The following is an 11099-nucleotide window of genomic DNA, read 5'->3' as shown; positions in this document are numbered from 1 at the left end:
GAGACCTTGAACCATCCTCAGCCAACACAGTAGGCATGTCCCTCTTGGGAATGAGTCTGTCATGGTACCCCCACAACACTTAATTACTGACTAGGAGCAGCCCATGATGGATATAACCTCAGTCAAATTTAGTGATGAGTTTTATAGCATAGAAACTGAAGATTAATACACCCTCTGTAGTAGGAAGTAAGTATTCAAAATGTAGTATTACCAACAGACTTCTCCCACCTATTCTCAAGCACATGAGTTTATCTGTCCCATCAATCATATGAGCCAGGAAATGGTATGTGGCCCTAGCTCAGATCCTAAAAGATGATGCTGAAGCAGTACTGCACTAAATATGCCAGCAAATTTGGAAAACTCAACAGGGGCCACAAGACTGAAAAAGTCTGTTTTCATTCCAATCACAGGGCAATGCCAAAGAATATTCAAACTACCATACAATTGTGCTCATTTTACATGATAGCAAGGTAATGCTTGCTGGTTGCCATATATATTGCTGATTAGAGAAGGGAGACACCTGGCACAAATCAAGGCAAACCAGGATTTTTCCCTTTTGAAATTTGAACTCAAGGACATGGAGGTCGAGTGCTGAAAGAAGAATTTATGTCAGTAACTGAGTAGCAATGTTAGCAAAGTAATGCTCAAAATTCTCCATTCAAGGCTTCAACAGTACATGAACCGAGAACTTCCAGATGTTCAAGTGGGAGTTAGAAAAGACAGAGGAACCAGAGATCAAATTGTCAACATCCAGTAGAATATAGAAAAATTAGGAGAACTTCAGAAAAACATCTACTACTTCTTCATTTACTACCCTAAAGCCTTTGACTATGTGGATCACAACAAACTGGAAAATTTTTCAAGAGATGGGAATACCAGACCACTGCTCCTGCCTCCTGAGAAACCTGTATGCAGGTCAAGAAGCAATAGTTAGAAAAAGACATGGAACAACAGACTGGTTCAAAATTTGGAAAAGAGTACATCAAGGCTGTATATTGTCACCTTGCTTATTTAACTTATATGCAGAGTACATCATGCAAAATATTGGGCTGGGTGAAGTACAAGCTGGAATCAAGATTGCCAGGAGAAATATTAAAAACCTCAGACATGCAGATGACACCAACCTTATGGCAGAAAGCAAACAGGAACTAAAGAGTCTCTTAATGAATGTGAAAAAGGAGAGTGAAAAACCTGGCTTAAAACTAAATATTCAAAAAACTAAGATCATGGCATCGGGTCCCCTAACTCAATGGTAAACAGATAGGGAAAAAAATGGAAACAGGGAGAGACTATTTTCTTTGGTTCCAGAATCACTGTGGATGGTGACTCTCGCCATGAAATTAAAAGACACTTACTCCTTGGAAGAAAAGCTATGATAAACCTAGACAGGGTATTAAAAAGCAAAGACAACACTTTGCCAACAAGGTCCATATAGCCAAAGCTATGGTTTTCCCAGTAGTCATGTATGGTGTGAAAGTTGGACCATAAAGAAGGCTGAGCACTGAAGAATTGATGCTTTTGAACTGTGGTGCTAGAGAAGATGCCTGAGAGTCCCTTGGACAGCAAGGAGATCAAACCAGTCAATCCAAAAGGAAATTGATCCTGAATATTCATTGGAAGGACTGATGCTGAAGCTGAAACTCCAATACTTTGGCCACTTGAAAGACTCCAATTTGGGAAAGATTGATGGCAGGAGGAGAAGCAGGGCACAGAGGACGATATGGTTGAATGGCATCACTGACTCGATGGACATAAGTCTGAGCAAACTCTGGGTGATAATGAAGGACAGTGGAGCCTGGAGCGCTGCAATCCTTGGGGTTGCAAAGAGTCAAACACTACTGAGTGACTGAACAACAACAACTATTTCAGACAAGCAAGTGAGCTCCAAGTACCTATTGATATTACTAGGGAAAACAGTATATTGTTTTCATTAGGCTTTTTAGCTATAAAAATGCATTATGTCCAGACCTGATAATGGATACCTTCCTCTGCCACTTTATGGGGGGAGTTTGGCAGAGAATGAAGCCAAATCAGAAAAAAAAAAATAGAAAGTAGTAGAAATTAAAGATAGATTCCTGGTTATATAGCTTGAACTCACCTCCATCAGAATCATTTTAACTTCCTGTTCTTTCCAGATATTTGTAATTATAAATTTTATTTAGATTTTAAGCCAATTTGAACCATTTTCTGTACATTGCAATGAATGTCTTGTGCAATGCAATATTTTTCTGTAAATTATATAATTAAATCTGTACAAGAAACTTTAGAGATAGATATGTTATCCTCATTTTATAGATGGGAATAAAGCCCAGAAAGATGAAATGATTTCTCTAAGGTTAACTAAACTAGTAAGAGATTGAACAAGGACACACATTCCTACTTTCTTAATTGAAATGTGATTGCCGTCCAATTTTCTTTTATTTTATTTTAGCTTTTCTGTGAATGTGCAATTATTTTCTTCCTGTTTTATCATGAACTGTGAGGAATAATCTCAGTATGTTGAAGTTACAGCACACATGTTTGCATTTAGCTTAATCCTATGCCTATGTACATGGGAGTAGGACTAAGATTTCAAAATTTTGAAAACTAGCAAAATTGCCTAAATATAGTACACTGTATTTGATTATATATTATTGATTTTCCCCTCATAAAATTATACAAGAGGTCACATATAGGATTACTATTTAGACCATTTACTGAGCACATATCTGATCTGAGTTATGTTGTCACATGACACGTGTTTCTAATTTACAGAGGCTTCATGTGTTTATTTCTGTTGTTGTTTAAAGTCAAGAATGCAATAATTTTTATATTTAAAGTTACATGTTTCAAATTACATAATAAAACAGATCTAAGTGAATGGTAAAGAATGGACAGACAGATCAATCAGTAATAAGAGGTTGTTCTATAGCTCAGGTTAGCTATGAAAATTCTTGTCCTTTATATAAACTATGTTCATTCTGTATAGAAGTATGTATCTTTGACATAAGGACATGTCATGTTGATTTTTCTTCACATTATTGTCAGAAGTATTTGCCCTTCTTCTGGTATTTAGGGTGCTGGTGGCACCAATAAATCTTTTTATTCAGTAAACCCTTAGAGAAACTTTTAAAGCAGAAGTTAGTCTTAAACATCTAATTTAACATGATTATTTTAGGGATATTAGAACTATGTTCTATAATTAATGTCCCCTGCCTAAGATTACACAGATGGACTTTAGGACAGCTGGGACTAGAATCTACTTCTTAAAACTTCTACTTCTTTACTCATTCCATTGAAACTACTCCACAAGGAACAGCAAAATAGTATTTGCTAAACTATTCCTTAAGTATACTTGTTTGGTTTCCAATTATCCAAATTTTACATTTGCTTTATATTTCTCAAAATTATTTGCTCTTATAATTGTTCTTTATATTGGAGCCAAGTCTTAGTTTGTAACTTCCAGCCAGTGTACCACACTACCACAACAGCATGCAAATTATATATGTGTATGCATACACATGCACAAAAGTATATGCACACATATATGCATATGTATATATATAATTCTCAGATCTAAATAATTCTTATTTAGACATTAAGTCAAAAATAAGTTATTAGGTATTGTCAGAGTATGCCAGCAATGAATGAAGAAAACTGAAGATAGTATATTTTTCATGTGAAGGATAAATTAAAGCTCAGGTTGGGCAATGTGGTTAATTTCAGTCACACTGTGGCCTTGTTTAAACACTTTGTATCTCTTCTCCCTAATTTTCCACATGCTTATACATTATATGCAAAACTCAAAAATCCATCTCCTGTACATTCCCATCATAATTTATTTAGACCAGGCCCCATCATTTCTTGCCTGAAATGAAAATTACTGAAAACACTGATAAATCAATTTATTTTTCTGTAATCCTTTTACCCTCTAATCTATGCCCTAACTCAGCAAGCAGAGTGATATTTATAAAAATCAAATCTGATCAAGTCACTTTCAAAAACCCCTAGAGTCCTTAAGAAAAGTTCACACTCCTTAGTATGGCATGAAAGGACCTTCGAGGTCTCTACTCTCTTATCTCCCATCTCTATCTCCTTCCTGCTTTATCATCTCCTCTCCAGAAAGTCTTTCTATCCTCCAGAGCACTCTAGGTTGGATGCCCATCCTCTGTTCTCACATAGCATCCAGGTAATACCTCATCATGAAAAATGAAAGTCACTCAGTCATCTCCGACTGTTTGCGACCCCATGGACTATATAGTCCATGGAATTCTCCAGGACAGAATACTGGAGTGGGTAGCCTATCCATTCTCCAGCAGATCTTACCAGCCCAGGGATCGAACCCATGTCTTCCGAATTGCAGGTGGATTCTTTACCTTCTAAGCCACCAGGGAAGCCCAAGAATACTGGAATGGGTACCCTATCCCTTCTCCAAGGGAACTTCTCAACCCAGGAATCAAACTGGGGTCTTCTTCATTGCAGACTGATTCTTTACCAGCTGAGCTATGAGGGAAGCCCATAGCGCATCACAGATGATCTCTATATAGCATGATAAATGCTATTTCTATGTATGTTCTTCCTCACTAGCCAGTATATATTTTGGAAATTTATCTAATCTTTTCATTTTCAGACCCCACCATATTCTGGCTACCACGCACGCAATACTCAAACACTGGCTGAATGATGGTTTCCCTGACTTCTCTCTAGGCAAAGCCACGGGTTTTTAGAATCGTCAACTTTCCTTCAGATTCTGTAAGTACTTATCCCAGATACAAGGAGTACACACATATCATACTCTTTCATAACAAATTATTTTGTGAATTTTTAAACTTCCCCCCTCCAGAAAAATCTACCTTCTGTCTGAATGAAATTAAAGCACATTTTTGCAAGCTAGGCCACTTATTTGAAAGAGCAGAGGCACTAAAGGACTGCATGTAGCTGCACTCAAGTTACGTGAGAGCCATGTTCTAACGAAGTCAACCTTTCTTTCCAGCCTCACAACCTGAGTCCAACTTATTCCAGTATAACACTGTACTCTTTGAACTCCCCAGAATAGTAACATTAAAACAACCTACCATAATATTCTTAAAGTCTGTTTTATGTGCAAAAATGGCAATAAAATACTTGCTTTTTGAGGTCATTTTGGAAAGTAACTTTAAAAAGTACTTAATTTAGCTTCTTGCCTCAAGTTTTATTTAAATAGGTTAGTTGAACTAACCTCTCCTAAAGATTTACAAAATCTGAACAAAATAATAAGAAATATTTATTAGATGGTACTGGAGACTGACTAAAAATATTTAGAACCTGATGAGAATTCTACTACTGAAAGACTATCAGTGACTTGTAAAATGTGAGCATTTTCAGTCTTTTGCCTGGGGTCAAACTTAATCTTCACTTGGCTCCAGAAGCAGAATGCTGCAACCTTAATGACTTAAAGAGGCACATGGGAAAGACAGACTGCAGAGCAGCTGGAAAGTTAGCAGTATATTCATGAGGTAAGGGACAAGCAGAAGGGGTAAGCCCCAATATCTGTATACAAAATCTACATAAATCTTTGACAGATCACTAAACAATTTATAATGAAGATTTCAGGGGTGTGGCAAAAAAATCAAAGTGTGAACATCAACATTTTGGAAATCAGTGAACTCAAATGGACCGGAATGGGTGAATTTAATTCAGATAAATATTATATCTACTACTGTGGGCAATAATTCCTTAGAAGAAATGGAGTAGCCCTCATAGCCAACAAAAGAGTCCGAAATGCAGTTCTTGGGTGCAGTCTCAAAAATAACACAATGATCTCTCTTCATTTCCAAGGCAAACCATTCAATATCACAGTAATCCAAGTCTATGCCCCAACTAGTAATGCAGAAGAAGCTGAAGTTAAATGGTTCTATTATGAACTACAAGACCTTCTAGAACTAACACCAAAAAAAGATGTCCCTTTCATCATAGGGGACAGCAATGCAGAAGTAGGAAGTCAAGAGATACCTGGAGTAACAGGCAAGTTTGACCTTGAAGTACAAAATGAAGCAGGGCAAAGATTCAAGAGATTAGATCCAATGGATTCAAGGGATAGATTAAATAGGAAAGAGAAAATAAATTAAATAGAAAAAAATCAAGGGATTAGAATTAAATAGATTCAAGGGATTAGATCTGATAGACAGAGTACATGAAGAACTATGGACGGAGATTACTGACATTGTAAAGGAGACAGTGATCAAAACCATTCCCAAGAAAAAGAAATGCAAAAAGGCAAAATGATTGTCTGAGAAAGCCGTACAAATAAATAGCTGAGAAAAGAAGAGACGTGAAAGGCAAAGGAGAAAAGGAAAGATATCTCCATCTGAATACAAAGTTTCAAAGAATAGCAAGGATAGATAAGAAAGCCTTCCTAAGTGATCAATGCAAATAAATAGAGGAAAACAATGAATGGGAAAGACTAGAGATTTCTTCAAGAAAATTTGAGATACCAAGGGACTATTTCATGCAAAGATGGCCACAAAAAAGGACAGAAATGGTATGGACCTAACAGAAGCAGAAGATATTAAGAAATGGTGGCAAGAATACACAGAAGAATCATACAAAACAGATCTTCATGACCCAGATAACCACAATGGTGTGATTACTCACCTAGAGCCAGACATCCTGGAGTGTGAAGTCAAGTGGGGCTTAGGAAGCATCACTACGAACAAAGCTAGTAGGGGAGATGGAATTCCAGCTGAGCTATTTCAAATCCTAAAAAAATGATGCTATTAATGTGGTGCACTCAATATGCCAGCTAATTTGGAAAACTTAGCAGTAGCTACAGGGCTGGAAAAGGTTAGTTTTCATTCCAATCTCGAAGGAAAGCAATGCGAAAGAATGTTCAAACTACCACACAATTGCAGTCTTCTCACAAGATAGCAAAGTAATGCTCAAAATCTCCAAGTGAGACTTCAGCAGTACATGAGAGCTTCCAGAAGTTCAAGCTGGATTTAGAAAAGGCAGAGGAACCAGAGATCAAATTGCCAACATCAGTTGGATCACAGAAAAAGCAAGGGAGTTCCAGAAAAACATCCACTTCTGCTTTATTGAGTATGCCAAAGCCTGGATCACAACAAACTGTGGAAAATTCTGAAAGAGATGGGAATACCAGACCACCTCTCCTGCCTCCTGACAAATTTGTATGCAGGTCAAGAAGTAACAGTTAGAACCGGACATAGAAGAATGGACTGGTTTCAAATTAGGGAAGGAGTACAACAAGGCTGTATATTATCACCCTGCTTATTCAGCTTATATGCAGAGTACATCATATGAAATGCCTGGCTGGATGAAGCACAAGCTGGAGTCAAAACTTTCTGGAAAAATATCAATAATCTCAGATATACAGACACTACCCTTATGTCAGAAAGTGTACAATACCTACAAGCTAGCTTAAAACTCAACATTCAAAAAATGAAGATCATGGCCGTTGGTCCCATCACTTCATGGCAAATAGATGGAGAAATAATGGAAATAGGGACAGACTATTTTCTTGGGCTCCAAAATCACTGTAGATGGTGACTGCAGCCATGAAATTAAAAGATATATGCTCCTTGGAAGAAAAGCTGTGACCAACCTAGACAGCATGTTAAAAGCTCAGACATTACTTTGCCAACAATGGTCCGTCTAGTCAAAGTTATGGTTTTTCTAGTGGTTATGTAAGGATGTGGGAGTTGGACCATAATAAAAGCTGAGTGCTGAAGAATTGAAACTTTTGAACTGTGGTTTGGAGAAGACTCTTGAGAGTCCCTTGGACTGCAAGGAGATCAAACCATTCAATCCTAAAGGAAATTGGTCCTGAATATTCACTGGAAGGACTGATGCTGAAGCTGAAACTCCAATACTCTGGCCACCTGATGCAAAGAATTGACTCATTGGAAAAGACCCTGATACTGAGAAAGATTGAAGGCAGGAGGAGAAGGAGACAGAGGAAGAGAAGGTTGGATGGCATCACCCACTCAATGGGCATGGGTTTGAGCAAGGTCTGGGAGTTGGTGATGGACAGGGAAGCCTGGTGGGCTGCAGTCCATGGGGTCACAAATAGTCAGACATGATTGAGTGACTGAACTGATATTCAGAACAGAATGATTACAGAGTTTGAGTACAGCCAAACTAAATTGGTAGACCACTGCTTCTACAGGAAAACATAATAAAATGTAAAGGCTCTACAAGAATTTATTCCTGGTGTGTAGAACACTTAAAACTAGTCAGATATGCAAAAAAGAAAAATAATGTCATATTCCTTTTAAAGTAATCAATAGAAAACCTCCCTAAAAGGCCCTACATCGTGCAAATATAAAGATTTTCAAACAGCTACAATAAATATGTTCATCAACTCAGAAAGTTTATATATAATGAATGACTGGGAATCACACCAAAAAAATGGAAATCATAAAAGATAAGCAAAACAGAAATTCTTTGGTTACTGTATTATGTATTTCAAAGTTTCTAAGAGAGTAGGTCTGAAAAGTTCTCATCACAAGAAAAAAATTTAACTATGTATGATGATGGATGTTATCTAGACTTATTGTAGTAATAATTCTATGATATTCACAAATATTCAACCATTATGTTGTATGTATGTAACTTATAATTATATCTCAAAAAAATCCAGAATTAAAAAGTACAATACCTAAAAACTTTTGAAATTACTCTATTTGATTAACAGAAGATTAGAATTAGCAGCAGTTAGTTAATTCAAAAATATATCAGTAGCAGTTATCCAGTCTAAGGAACAGAAATATAAAATAAAGAAAAATGAATAGAATTTGAGGGACCTATGAGACAGTATTTAATTATAACATCTGTACAAATAGAGTTCTAGTAAGAGAGATATTGGAAGGAAGAAAATGACCAAAATTATGTCAAATATGGAAAAGTATCAATTAATATATCTAAAAGCTCAACAAAACCCAAACAGGATGAATAATAAGAATACCATATCTAAAGAAATTATAGTCTAACTCCTGAAATTCAAAAGTAAAATGATGATCTTTAAAGTATCAAGACAAGAGCCATAGATTGAATATATGCAAAAATAATACAAATGACAATGACTTCTAAAAAAAGACAATCAAGCCAGAAGATAGCAGTCAAAGGAAAATATTTTCACACTGAAAAGACAACAATATGATAATACCAATAAATGAGGAAGTTAGAACTATAATAATGTAACATTAACCAATATTTCAATATTAATCCTCTCACTGTTACCTGAAACTATTACTATATTGTTAATCAGCTATAATCCAATACAAAATAAAAAGTTTAAAAAAAATAAGGGAGGAAATAATACCTGATAATCTTGATACATCAAAAGTTGACATAATTTAACACCAATTTTTTTTTTTTTAATATTTCTCAAACAAGAAGTGAAAAGGAATTTCCTGAATCTAATACAGAACAAGTATAAATAACCTGCATCTAACATTATACTTAGTGGCGAAGATTTGATACTTTCCCCCTAAGATCTAGAATAAAGCAGGAATATTTACTTTCATCACAAGCATTCAATATAACTGGATGTCCTAGCCAGTGCAATAAAGCATAAAATGAATAAACAGGACATTAAAATTTCAAAGAAAAACTGTATAGTTTCTTCTATTAATACAGCGTAGTTGTTTACATACAAACTAACAAAGAATCAAATAATACTTCAAAAGAATGACAAAATTAGAAAACTCTCCAAAAATGTTAATATATAGAATATATTTTTTATAAATAGCAGCAATTGAAAAATAAAATTTTATAGTAGCATCAAAAGCAAACATTTCAGAATAAAATTTTAAAAAGGCATTTAAAACTTATATACCAAAAACTAAAACAAACAAAAATGCAAAATCATAAAATGTTGCTAAGGGATTGGAATGCCAAGTTTGATAGGAAGGCTAAATATTGTTAAGATATTAATTCTCCTCAGCAACATCAACTTAGTTTCTTTTTTTCTTTAATGGAAATTGGCAAGCTTTTTCTAAAAATATTTATGAAAATGCAAAGGTCCTAGAATAGCCGAAATAATCTTTAAAACAAAGAGTATGCTGCTGCAGAAAGGACTTTCAATAGCTGACTGAGTTAGGCAGAATTCTAAGAAGGCCCTCAAGATCCCCTGAGGTACACAATCTGTGATTGTGAATATGATGGATTTTATGCTAGTGATTGGCATATGCTATATAAGTCGATTTTAAGAAACGGAGATGATCTAGGTAATCCTGTTCTAACCACGAGTCCTATATATTTATGTCTAGACATTAGAAACAGAGGAAACTAGATATTTCAAGCATAAAGTGAAAAAAGTGAAGTTGCTCACTCATGTCCAACTCTTTGAGACCCTATGGACTGTAGCCTACCACACTCCTCTGTCCATAGGATTTTCCAGGCAAGAGTACCAGAGTGGGTGGCCATTTCCTTCTCCAGAGGATCTTCCCAACCCAGGGATTGAACCCGGGTCTCCTGCATTGTAGGCAGATGCTTTACCATCTGAGCCACCAGGGAAGTCATTTGAAGTATAAGAGGAATTCAACTCAAAGGAAACTTCCATTGCTTGCCTTGAAGATGGAGGAGTCCTACGGCAAGGAAAGTGGGTGGCCTTTGGGAACTGAGACTGGCCCCTAACCATCCAGCTAGAAAAGGCATCCTCAGCTGTAAAACCAGAAGCAACTGAATTTTGCCAATAAACTAAATTATCTTGGAACAGCACTGCAAGATCTAGATGAGAAATCAGACATCTGACACCTTGATTCCAGCCTGTGGGAACTTGAATAAAGAACTTAGCCATGTAGTACCTGTAGTTCTGATATACAGAACTGCAAAATAATCCATGGCTGTAGTCTCAAATCTCCGTGTGTAGTAATCTGTTATACAATAATAGAAGTGGTGCTAGTGGTAAAGAATCCACCTGTTGATGCAGGAAACACAAGAGACGCAGGTTCAATCCTTGGGTCGGGAAGATCCCCTGGTGTAGAAAATGGCAACCCACTCCAGTATACGTGCCTGGAGAATCTTGTGAACAGAGAAGCCTGGCAGGCTACTGTCCATGGGTTGCAAAGAGTTGGACATGACTGAAGCGACAGCAACTGATTTAATGATTTACCCAAAAT

At 36.3% G+C, this 11099-nt stretch overlaps 1 non-coding gene across 1 annotated transcript; it reads right to left on the bottom strand.

Annotated features, from left to right (window-relative positions):
• Window positions 1-10422: 10422 nt before the first annotated feature.
• Window positions 10423-10494, bottom strand: TRNAC-ACA (transfer RNA cysteine (anticodon ACA)). Its single transcript has one exon. It is a non-coding gene; the product is annotated as a tRNA-Cys (tRNA).
• Between the last annotated feature and the right edge of the window lie 605 nt (window positions 10495-11099).

Source organism: Giraffa tippelskirchi, chromosome 5 (genome assembly GCF_054371585.1).
Source record: "Giraffa tippelskirchi isolate mGirTip1 chromosome 5, T2T-mGirTip1v1.2.pri, whole genome shotgun sequence".
Classification (NCBI taxonomy): domain Eukaryota; kingdom Metazoa; phylum Chordata; class Mammalia; order Artiodactyla; family Giraffidae; genus Giraffa; species Giraffa tippelskirchi.
This window is presented reverse-complemented; position numbering and strand designations above follow the sequence as displayed.